Here is a 13,342-nt window from a genome sequence, read left to right as displayed (position 1 = left end):
CTCAAAATACACGCATTAAAGATGCGCGCGAAGTATTCAAATCATGAGAATCGCCAGACCAACACCGAAGTGTTCCGACCGGCAATCGTGCACCTTCGAGTTTTCAAATTCAGAAGAGGAGAAATGGGTTGCGCGCGCAAAGCAGGCATTTATATCGTCTCCTACCATATTCACACGGACATAGACGTGCCATAGTATTGGACCACGTCTCGTTTCAGATCTGGAATCACTGGTGAGTCAGCTCAGTTAAATGCTGCGATTGCGAAACCCAGCCTTGTGTTAAGCCGAAAATGCACGAGCAGCAACCTGAACTCTCCCCACTTCACGAATGACGATCTAGCTGATCCTCAATTTTGTTAAAAAAATTGATAAATTTATAAAAAAATCGATGAACTTTTAACCATTTTATAACAAAATGAAAAAGGTTTTACCAAAAAATACATTTTTATCCAAAGAAATGAATTCTTGATTAAAATAGATGAATTTTTAAACAAGCAGAATAATTTTGTACCGAAAAAGAAGAACTTTTGACTGAGAAAGGTCAATTTCCTAAAAAAAAATTTAACCAAAAATGATACAGTTGCATTTATAGTATAAGAAAATTCTTTTTCAATAATAGAAAATCGAATTTTCAACAAAACAGTGAAATTATCAACCAAAATAGTTATTTTAAAAAAATTTAATTTTAAACTAGTTTAATTTGCGATGAAAGAAATTAATTTTCAACTGAAAAATGTTTTTAAAAAACACACACAATCGAATTTATAACAGAATAGATCAATTTTCAAACATATACTTAGATTTTCAATGAAAAAATTATTTTTCAAGCAAAAATGGAATGGAATAAATTCTGAGAGAAAATTAAAAAAAAGATCATAATTTTTTAACATTATTTCGTAATTTTGCCATATTACATAATTTTAGAAAAAATAAGGAACTTAATTTTTATCAAGCCTTCTTGCGCAATTTTGTTGTATCATTTTTTGTTATGTTTATGTTGCTTTGTAAACTTTGCTTTCAAATTTGAGTAAGTTTACGAGATATTTAGAAATTTTTAAACTATTAAAAAATAATTTAAACTTGCAAAAAAATCAGGAAAAATTTAAATAATTCTTAAAGATTAGAAGATTAGAAGGTCTGAAAATATTAGAAAAAAATAATTATTTTTCTAACAATCGTTTGAAAATTTTTAATAATTTTTATTTGAAAAAATGTACCTTAAAAAAATTAAAAAGATTTTGAAACACATCAAACGATTTCCTAAAATTTTAAAGAAGAGCGTAGAAGATTTAATAGCAAAATGTTTAATTTGATAAGATTAAAGATTTTAAAAAACGTAAATAATCCGGTAAATTCAAGGAATATTTAGAAGAATGGTAGAGATTCAAATCTAATTTTAAACTTAAGTTTTTTAGAAATCTAGATTTTCAAAGATTTCAAAAAATAAACCTTAGAAGCTCTAAGGGAATTCCGAAGGATTTCAAGGAGATAAAATTATTTTTCTTGAAATTCTCTGAAAAATTTAGAAGATTGTATAAGTCAAGTTATGTACATCTTGAATGCTTTTTTAAAATTTTAAGAAAAATGTAGTAAGTTAAAAATTTTATTTTTTAATTTATTTTGTTTTAAACGTATTAGAAATATTTAAAAACTTGAAAAAATTTCTCAAAATGTATCAAATATTCGTTTATATCTTCCAAACTTCTAAATGTCCTTAACACCTTTTAAAAAGACTCAAATTTTTCTAATATTTTTTTAAATTCCATAAAATAAAAAAATTAAAAGTCCACTAGGTTCTTTTTTGATACATATCTTTTCATGCTATTTTAGGATATAATCACAATTTTAAAGATTTAAACAGAAAAAGCTAAAAAGTATTAACTTGACCTCATTCAAAAGACTAGTCATTTGACAAAAATGTTGTAAAATTTTCTTTTAAATGTGGTGTGGAAAGGAATTTTATAAAAAAGTGTGTAGGATTTTCTGAACAGCAAACTGCATGAATTTTTGAGCTTTCTTATTTTTATTTTTTAAGTGTATTTTAATCTGCTTTACGTTTAGTGAAAAATGATATGCTAAAAAACGATAAGAGAAATATCTATTTCTTCAACTTCAACTATAATTTGAAAGGCGATTCTTCATAGTATTTTAATAACTTATGGCTATATTTTTATAATTTTATTCCTGAAATCTATTTCCTAAAGTCAAGCATGGTACACAAATATCGTAAAATTTTTAAAACACCAGCTATTTAGAGAAAATACTCCAATTAATAGTTGTATTTACAATTTTAGTCCAAATACCGATCAAAAACAATATTTTTATAGTGTTGCAATTTTATGCTTTATTATATAATTCTTCGAAATTTGGCGTTGTTCAGACACTGGAGTTTCATCCCTTTCTCCAAGGTTTAACTGGGTAATCATTCTGCTTTCCATGTTTATTTTCACACGTTTTATATCGCCATCAATTCGATTATACATCCCAACAAGAAAATTATAACTTTTCAATAGTGCGAAGACGTCACCACCGGATGTTGATAATACAACTTGTTCTTGGTTTGGAACAGGCCCATACGTATTCCCCCCTGTTCTTATTTTAATTGAGACTTCGTTAGGAAAAGTGTATCTCCGAAGTTCGTATATCCGGTGCGGATTCCTACGGGAAATAAGCTGAATATATTCAAGGTTTTCTATTCCACATCCTTTTTCATCAACAAAAGGTAACCTCATAGGAAGCACCACAGAACTGGCAGGAGGCGACTTAGACTTGGCAGGAGAAAAGTGGGATCTGACACGAAGATTCGACTCAGCAGGGACATGAGGCTTTTCAGGTGAACGATCGATACTAGCAGAAGACCTAGAGCTGACACGTACAGTTGGTTCGGCAGAAGGAAAAGAGCACTCGAGAGGATTTGAAGGTTTGCGGCGAGAAACACCAGGAATAGGTTCTCCATTAGGTAAACAATCAAAAAGTGAACCCAACTCTGCAAATAAGGAAAAGAGGATTACATTTTTTTAAAGTACGTTGGCACTTGCTCTAGACCTGAGCTTGACGAAAAGGTTTTATAGAATTTGACACGATTTAAGACATATGATAGTATCGATAGGATTACTAATATCGTAGGGAATTTCACAGCTTTCACATGATTTTTAGTGAAATGTAAGGCATAATAGTTCATTTCAATAAGCGTGTGAGATTTGATTATTTATCGAATGATAAGTTTTTTGCACGAACGAGGTGAGTGAGAAAAGTCTAATAGTATAATAGTATAATATATCACAAGTAGGGTTAGGCATGTCTTTGACGCGGGCAGGCCAATGTGTTACAATTATAACACATTGTGACGTAATTGCTAATAGTGGAAGGTTTTACGGATTCTATTGTTGTTAATATGGGTACCCAGTAGGCACAAAGTTTGGCGACGTCTTTACGACATCGTTACGACATCTTTACGACAACTTTACGACATACTATGTCCATGTCGTTTCGGTGTCTTTACGATATCGTAAATAAGTCGTATTATCTGACGATGTCTTTACGATATCGCAAAGACACCGAAACGACATGGACATATGGTGTCGTAAAGTTGTCGTAAAGATGTCGTAACGATGTCGTAAAGACGTCGCCAAATTTTGTGCCCACTGGGTATAGATGAAACCATGCCATTAATGTGGGCCTCATCTGTTTGAGCTGTGATTGGAAATTTTGTAAAGCGCAAGATTTAAAAGTAGTTGGTTCCGAGGTAAAGTGTGATATATATGCGGCTACAGAAAATTAATGAAATATATTATGCGTTATTTATTGGTTATTTGAGGAACAAATTAAAGGACTGTGCGGTGTCGTTTTGAACTATTTAACTGCCGCTAGCTGGAGAGTATGGTAAAGGCATATCTGAAAGCTCACTTTTCTGTGGACGTAATAAGCTCATTGCTTGTGGATTCTGCATAAAATAATTAATTTTATTTTTAAGGGAATTTAAATTATTTTTGGCGCGACAGAATTTAAAATTATTTTTGAAATCCTCATCTCGTAAATATTAAACTTTACTCTTGGTTTGTATAATTTTCGACTCAGATAGAAGTAACAGACTAGAAACACAAAAATTTACAAAATTTTGAATTTATTTGCCACTTTTTTATTTTTTATTTGTAAATCGTGGCAGGTGCTCAACAGAATATTGTGCGTACTTTTTCCAAATTTCTATTCGAAGCCGTTTAAAGTTTAAAGACTGCACTAAATTGTGCTTTGATATCAGCATACTTTATAAAGATAATTTTATAACAAATTTATTATGGAAAAGAAACGCCCCTATACTATATTAGCCATACTCGTGCAGAAATCGTCTAACTTATTCCCGAGTTCCGATCTGGGCCCGATTGGATTATCCACATGTAGGCCCAAGGGGGCAGATGATGTGTCTCGCGTCAGAAACACGCCGGGTCGGGTTAGATTAGACAAGATTATGTCAAGTTTTCTGTTATCGTCGTGATATTGTTTTTCTTTCATATAACTTAAAATGCCAAAAGCAAATAGTAGATTGCGAGTTTGGAATCACAGAATTGTTGGTGAGATTTCTTATATCAACAATGAAAGCAAAGGTAAGCTTTAATTCGCTAGGATGAACATCACAATTCATCTTTAGCTTCTGAAGATTTCCAGCAATGTATTCGAGAAAGCGTCGTCATTTTGAGCTCATTTGCTATTTATGTGAATAAAAAAATGTTTTCCAGCTTTTTAGAATAAAAAATTTTCTATTTTCTCGAACATAACCTTCCTATTTAAATCTCATTCCACGTGCTCTATGTGCCATATCTGGGCCAGATGGGGCTCACATTTTGGATAACCAGATCTGGGCCCGCGTCGGGTAGGGCGTTTCATTGACGGTCTGGCGCTAGACAGATTACCCTATCAGGCCCACATTTTTTCCGATCGGGGCCCGACTGGCGCCACACCAAAATTTCTGCACGGGTATAAACGTATTTTCTGGATGAAAGATTCTTGAATTTAAGGTATTGCTGACATGATCTAATGTTGATTCTGACAAAAAAAACTCATATGTGTCTAGTTAGGCCTCAACGTTTTATTTTACTCAGGCTTTAATTGTAGGCCCTTAGTAGAATAATGGAACCATACAATTTTGTTTGAGAAATGTTCAGTTATAGTCAGCTTTAAGCATACTGAAATATTTACAATTCACACAAAGTAAAATCATGCTGCCCTGGATATAACTATTGAAGCACTTAGTTCTAAATAGAATTGTAAGAGTTCTTACGACCTACAGCATTGCTGTTAAAAACAAAATGCGCTTGCATGATTCCTTTCAAAATTGTTAAACAGTTAATGAAGCCAAACTGCTTTAATTACTCAGTTGGAATTATTAAGTCAAGAAAATTATCCTTTACGTAAATCTTATCAATAAATTTTTTTTAAACTATTTATAATATTTACCAATAGAATTAAAGATGCTCGCCAAAGTAAAGACCGAAATATAAGCGACCCTCATTTTTTCGAAGTAGAAGAAAAGCTGATTTAGATACTAATGAAGAATTTCGTTAAGAGTGTAGAATTCAGGGCTTAACTGTGGATTATATTGTGTATCTATCATTCTTTATCACGGATGTTGGAGGCCAAACATAATCTTTTGACATATTTACATTTCACTGGTGTGAGTTTTGAGGATAAATATGTTAATTACTAGATTCGTTAAAGTTTAGGCACGAAATTTATAAAATTCAGAACTTTTTTAAAAAAAATATTGCGAGTAATAAATTATTATAACGTGAAGCCAAATCGTTTTCAGGCTAAGCGTGAATATGTGGTGAAGGGATTATACATTTTTCGAATAATCCTGAATTGGCATGTTGTTTATTTAAAGAATGCATTTGTTTCGCAAAACTGCTACGACCCAGGTCGCTATTAAATATCTCTAACAATCATCCCTGGTGAAGGATTTCATAAAGTCATTATGTAAAATTTTCTGCTTGGGTTTAGTATCCAATGGCTTCCATTTCCGGCATCTCGCACACTACTGCCACCCTTCATTATGCATATCTTGTTAACTATTTTTCACCACACCTTTTAGTCCTGGCATACAATTTTAGCTTTCTTCACGTCCATACGTTTCCTCATGTAACCTTTTATGTTTCTTTGGCATTTGAAATGTTTTCCACTTAGAATCTTATTCAAACATTTAATAATGTCGAATTCAGGGATCGAAGAATCGACAGTAGGAATCCATTCTAGATTCCATTTTCAACTATTTCCTCACCTTCAAAAAAGTGTGCCATTATTTCAAATTTTATATAAATTTATTAATTTCAATTGAGATTTAAAATTATTGACATGAATGCACGTTGATGTACATGGATTACTTGAAGTAAAAACCTGGCGCAAGATGTCACATGCGACCACCTACACTGGAATCCAAGCGTGAAAAGAAATAGTGGACGCCCCAGAATTGAATCTGCCTTTAATTCGACTGGGCGGTATCGATTCCAAAGAATTGATACTCAAGCTCAAGGAATTGAAACCTTCGAGGATTCGGACTTGATTCCAGAATCCCTTCACGATTTTTAGTTTAACTTTTATGACCGTTCCTAGCAGCAGCTTTCACAAAGGCTTGTAATTCGCAAATAATATATTTTGTTGAATTTTTTGTTTTGTTTGGTAAAGTATTAATCTTTCTGGCTCAAAATCTAATATATAACTATCAAATACAGGAGATTTGATAGATTCAGTGAAAGAAACATACCATAATTGTGAATTTGTTAAAAATAAAATACAGCTGTGGTAATTAAGAGAAAAAGGAGAAAATAATCAGAACCATACAAAATCCAGTGCATTCGAAGTTCCCAAAGAAACAACAATATGAACTAAATGGAAATAACACGCGGTCTAGAGGAAGCGGAAATTACGTAAGAAGAGGCGCTCTCAGAGATTCCCAATGGCGAGGGGGTGGTCGTCAAGGACAGCCCCATGGGGAGTTCAACTACAATCAACAATGGCCAAACAGTACTGGAATCCGCGGTGGTCGTGGCATGAGGAGAAGCTTTGGTAGCCAACGATACACTGGAGCAAGAAGTACAGATAATGGCTGGTCGCAGAAAAAAGAAGACAATCAACAAGAAGTTAACTGTTGCAGTACGCATAATAGCGCGAGATATGCGAGTTCGTTTATTGTAGAGGTCAAAACTAATGTAAACATTGAAAGTTTGAATGTGGCAGCGGGTGAGTATAATGATTTGAAAATAGAGTAAATACTTGATAGTGGTTGCACGGATCATATAGTCAATATTACTTTGTATTTTTGTAATTCTATTGATTTGAAATCTTCGGTAGATGTTAAAGTAGCAAATGGTAAATACTCTAAAGTAACTAAGATAGGTACAGTAGAGACTTATTTTGTTGTGAACGGCGGAAAGACACATTTAAAAATTCCGAATGTTTATTATGTAAAAGATATGGATCGTAATCTGATTGTTTATGGTAAAGTAACAGAGAAAAATAAAATTGTTTCATTCAAAAATTCATGCGATATCTATAAGTTGAAAGATCAGTTGATTGCAATTGCTATAGAAGAAAACAACTTTTATAATATGATTAACTTTGCAGATACTGTGGAAGTGAATATTACTCAGAATACTCAAAACATTACATCAAAGGAAATATATCATAGAATGTGAGGGCATATTAATTTTAAATACTTAGAAAATATGTGCAAGAATGAATTAGGAGAGGGATTACCTACTGAATTAGAGTCTGAATATTTTAAATGTGGTACATGCATAGAAAATAAGATGCTCAATTTGAGTTTTGAAAATGATAGAAGCCAAGCAGAAGATTTATTAGAGGTTGTTCACACTGATGTAAATGGTCGTCAATTAATAGTTGGTTTAAATCGTGAAAGATACTTTTACAGCAAACGTTTATATAATAACGTCTTAATCAGAGATTTATGAATGTTTTGTTGAATATATCAATAGCGTTGAAGTATTAACTTGCAATAATTAAAAAATATTAAGATGCGATGGAGATAAATAATATTCATATAAAAATATGTTTGATTTAGCTAGAGAAAAAAGTTTTGTAATAAAACCGTGTCCACCTTACGTACAACAATTGAATGGTATGGCAGATCGGTTTAATAGATCAATAATGAATACAGCGAGATGTTTTTTATCAGAGACTAAGGTACATGAACGACTTTGGCCGGAAATTATAAGAACAGCGTCATATCTTAAAAATAAAACATTAAATAATACAATTTGAAACAAACCTCCTTTTGAAATCCTGACTGAAGGGAAACCAGATATTAAAACTTAAAGTTGTATGGAAGTAGAGTGTTCGTAAATGTACCAGAGGAAAAAAAAGTCAAAATGGGATCGAAATTCTGATTTGGGAATACTGATAGGATACGAAAATGTAGGGTATAGAGTTTTGATAAATAATTAAGTAACAATAACTAAAAATGTAGATATTGTTGAGGAAGATATACAGTTGATAGGGTTTAGTGCTGATAGTGGAACATTAAATTTACAAAATTCTTGTACCTCTGTAAATTTTGTAAATACTAATAATCCTGTGAACCAAAGAGAAATAATTGATATTATAGATCGTGAAGAATGGATGGAAGTTATGGATAAAGAGATTGAGTGTTTACACAAAAACCATACTTATAAATTAATGAATAGACATAAGAACAAAAAAATTTTAGATTTGAAATGGATTTTCACTTCTAAAGCAAGTAAGAAAAAGAAGGCTAGAGTTGTCGTAGTAGGATGTCAGCAAAAAGAAATATTAGATGATGTGTATTCAGCAGTGCCAAAGGTTAAAACTTTGAAAATAATGTTTTCTTATTGCTGTCAAAACGGATTGATTATAAGGCAAATGGATGTAGATTCTGCATTTTTAAAAGGTAAAATAATGTCTGAAGTTTATGTACATCAACCAGAGGGTCATAATGATGGAAGTGGTAAAGTGTGTAAATTAGATAAAGCATTGTATGGTTTGCGAGAAAGCCCGAGAGCACGTTATAAATGTTAAACGGATTTTTTGCTACAGTTCGACTTTAAGATAAGTAAAAATGATGATTGCTCATATATTCTTGAGGATGACAATGAAACTATTCTCTTTATAAATTTTGTAGATGATATACTTGAACTATCTTTGGGAATTTCGAAATATTTTTTACTCGTTTTACGATTTTTCCGGTCCATCACATTGACTCCATCTTGATTGGATCCAGCGACTATATAGTAGTCTGCATTGTTATCCGTCCCATTGCCGGCAACCATGCATTCAAAATTGTTTTGTGATGAACTTACTAAAACTATGTTTAAAGTTATCATTGTTGCTGCAGTAGAAAAAGAGGAAAAGGGGTTTTCGATCCTTGTAGAGCTCCGCACTGAAGGATAGATATGCATACTCTGAGAAGTCATCCGGTATACCATAGTCGCCTTTTAAGACTCCGTACCAAGGTGCCATTCAGCGTTCAAAATGGTTGCTAGGCCTTCGCTTGGGGGTTAATTCCTTTGGGACCATCCCTGCACAATTTTCTGCTACGGTGTATTAATTATAGTAACCAAATTTAGCATGATTCCTTCGTGCAGGGACCATCTGCACATAACCTTCAGTTTGATTCACTTTTCAAAGCCGAAGTAAAGAAATCAGAGGTTTCGAAGTTCTGCCGACAACTCAGTCCTTGTGGAAGCAGCAAACTTTGGCTTTCATAATTGCACATTGTGAGACTCACAATATTCTACTAATTCACGCAATGCTTTAGATATTCCGAATGGCTTATTTTCGCACAACATAATGCTTTTCAAATCGACAAAGCTAGTTTTTTCAGAGCTACTTCAGGCAGAAACACATTTTGTTTCTTATTTACACAAGAATTTTCACCATTTTCACTATCTTCAAAATAAACCGCGGAAGCAGGTATTCTGTCAATAAGAATAGTCATTTCACCTTAAGAAGTTCTGAACTTCACTATGTAGTCATTGAACTTTAGCGGTTCCAGTTCTGATACAAAATATCCCTCTGTTTCAAAGTAAGCACTTATGACTTGAAACTGTTGTTGCAATTTGGACCATGTATCCTTTCAAAGTGTAATTCCTTGTAACCTATTAAATTTAATTTTTATAATCGGCTCAACATTGACATTGGATTTTAATTCAAGATCAATAATTGCTTTTTTAGTGCAAGAGTTATTAAGTGCGTAGAGTGGGGTTAAAATTAGACTTTTCTTTAACCCATTATGCTGTGGATTTAAATATAGAATTAGGATAATCACTTAATAATCAAATAGATTTTTTACCTGTCTTATATAGGTTTGGTTCATTCTAGCCACAAGGACAAATGGGTGCAAATGAAATGTTAGTAGATGGAGCAGGAAACTAGCTACAGATTTAGAACTGGAAAACGACCAGTCAAAAAGGCCTTTGTGTTGTACAGCCAAAATACCAGAGGCGGGAAGACGTGATAGTCAATAGTGTTTTCCTGCACCACTTTTCCCACGTATCCAATTCTTAGATGGCGATAAGCATCCGATATTGATCTACTGTGTGATTTTATCTACATCTGTAAAATATTCTTGAGTGGTATCGCAGTGGGGATGTAGGAGACTAGTTATTGTTTCTGAGGGTTGAATGATCAATCAAAAAGGTCTTTCGGTAAAAAGGTGGAATGCTGGAGATATGGTAGGGGTAATGCTCATAAAATTTTCCCTTAGCATTTATTCCAAGGACCCATTTTCAGATTAAGATTGGTCTTGACCTTATGCTCTAACGTGAAGCATGATCTTGCGATTTCATTTCGCTTTATCTAAACACCATATAGTATTAAGGTTTTCAGTGATTTAGTTTTAATATTTTCATGCATCAATAATTGAATTTTCCCGAATCAAGCTAATGAAGTACTGCTTGCTCATCAGTGAATCTCTAGGGCGACGTAGTGGAATTATCCAAGAAGCTATAATCAGGAAGGAGGATATGCCTCTACTTATGGAGTTAAGGAAATACATTAACATACAGAGATCGAGAGTGGGAGGGAAAAACTCTAAATTTAACAGACTTCAAACAGTTATTGGTAAAAATAAAATTTAAAGAGAAAAATACAAGGAGCAAACGAAAGTCGGCATGGTGAATTGTAAGGGAAATAGGAATCTAATAGTTTCCGATAAAGAAAACCGCACAGATTAAGCAAAAAATAGGGATCATTCTGATCCTATAACAAGAGCAAGAAAGTACAAAAAGCGGAAGCGATCACTTAAACATACATCTTGTTTGCAAAAGCTGTAGAGAGATCCTAGGATTAATAAGCGTGATAACAAAAAAATTAGATGATAATAATATAGATCCAGATTTAGAAGACGACGGGACAGGGCTTGAGGAAAGCATTGTACCGAATTTTTAAATCCAGTAAATTAAAAAAATCTCAGATAAAAAATGCTACAATTCTTAAAATGGGCTACGAAAAGTACAAAAGAATATTGTCTTTTCTCGGTGCTCTTTTATTTAAGATAATTAGAAATAAAATTACAATCTTCAGAAACCTCACAGAAAAAGAGTCTCAAAATTGAATTGTTTTTTAACCTTTCGTTTTATTCATGTTTTTTTTGTCATAATGAGGTGTACTCTTGTGGAAAAGTGAATTCAATAATTAACTAGATTTAAAACAAACTATTCAAAGTGAAAACTGAATAATTATAATGAAGAAAACTATACATATTACGTTATGAAATTGTTAATTTTATACTGAGAATTATGCATGTTTCTATAAATGGTTCAACCGCGCCTTCATGTGATTTCATTATTATCTCGATTCTTAGCTTAAAAACGAAATATTCAATTTTTTAGTATAATTTTCTATGGATAAAACCATAAACGTTGGTCAAGGAATGCTGATTAAAACCAAGTAGAGAATTTTTCAATAATAAAAAATTGAATTCATAAACCAAAATATAATTATGAATTTTTAAAAAGAATTTTTTAAATTTAAAACACAAAACATTTGTTCATCTTTAATTAAAAAAAAAACTTTAAATTTTTTGGATATCTACTAAAGTTACCCCAAGTTTAACAATAATGTTCCACGTAGATAAACTGAAATGCTTATTTCTAAAGTTCTCTTTCAGTTTTCTTCCGAATTCATTTAAATCAATAATGGAAATATTATCCTCAATTCTATAAATAACATTCAACAATGCTCATTCTTGAACTTGACATAATTTTTGTACATCATTCAGCAATACGACCTAAGGACTTGTTGGATCTTAATATTTCATTTGTTCTTGATACGTGTTACAATAGAGCTTAAAAATTCAATAAATTCGTGAATTTTGTTTAAAATTCTTCTCGTGTGATACACCATCTCCCGGACCTTGAAAATAATACCCTAAATGTAAACATTCAAAGTGGAATTTTTGAGCTTTATAAAAGATTAAAAGATGAATGATATAACGTAATTTTCGACCACGCAAGCCGCGATGATTATTTCGGACTGTATTATAATATTCAGCATAAAATATTTTCATGCGTGAATGTAGCAAAACTTTTTTATCTCTTTCTGAAAAAAAATTGCTAGGGAATTAGCGAAGGATTGAAGCCTTGTGAATCATAATACATTGGTCACATACTCTAATTACCAGTCGCATTTACAATTTCAATCCAAATTCGGAGCAGAAACAAAATATTTATAGTTCTACCTTTGCATGCTTTATTATAAGATTCATTGTGATTTGGTGGTAGTCACCTACTGGAGTGTCATTAATTATTTGAGGAATTAACTGGGTAATCTTTCCGCTCCTTATGTTTAATTTTAAACACTCTAAACCGTGATAATATCGCTTATATATTTCCACAAGAATACTATAACTTTTTAGTATTGCAAAGACGTTATCACCGGATGTTGATGATGCAATTTGTTCTTGGGTTGGAATAGGCCCATACTTATCGCTTCCTGTTTTCACTTTAATTGGCTCACAGCTAGAAGAAGTGTATCTTCGATCTTTGTATACCCGGTGCGGGTTATAAATTAAAATAATCTAAATACATTCAAGGTATTCTAGTCCACATCCTTTTCCATCAGCAGAAGGAAGCCTTGTAATTAGAGTCATGGACCCGACAGGCAGCGAGTCGGATCTGAGACGAAGATGATACTCAGCAGAAGGGAGAGTCCTCTTAGGTGTACGTTTGGCATTAGGAAGTGACCTCAAGCTGGCATGGATGGGAGGCTCGGCAGAAAGGGAATGATATGGAGAATGTGAAGGTCTGCGTCGAGGATTACCAGGGATAAGTTTTTCAAAAGATAAGCAATCAAACTGTGAACCTAATTCTGCAAA

This window comes from Belonocnema kinseyi, chromosome 9 (assembly GCF_010883055.1).
Source record: "Belonocnema kinseyi isolate 2016_QV_RU_SX_M_011 chromosome 9, B_treatae_v1, whole genome shotgun sequence".
In the NCBI taxonomy this organism is placed as follows: domain Eukaryota; kingdom Metazoa; phylum Arthropoda; class Insecta; order Hymenoptera; family Cynipidae; genus Belonocnema; species Belonocnema kinseyi.
The sequence above is the reverse complement of the archived record's forward strand: the minus strand, read 5'-3'. Positions refer to the sequence as shown.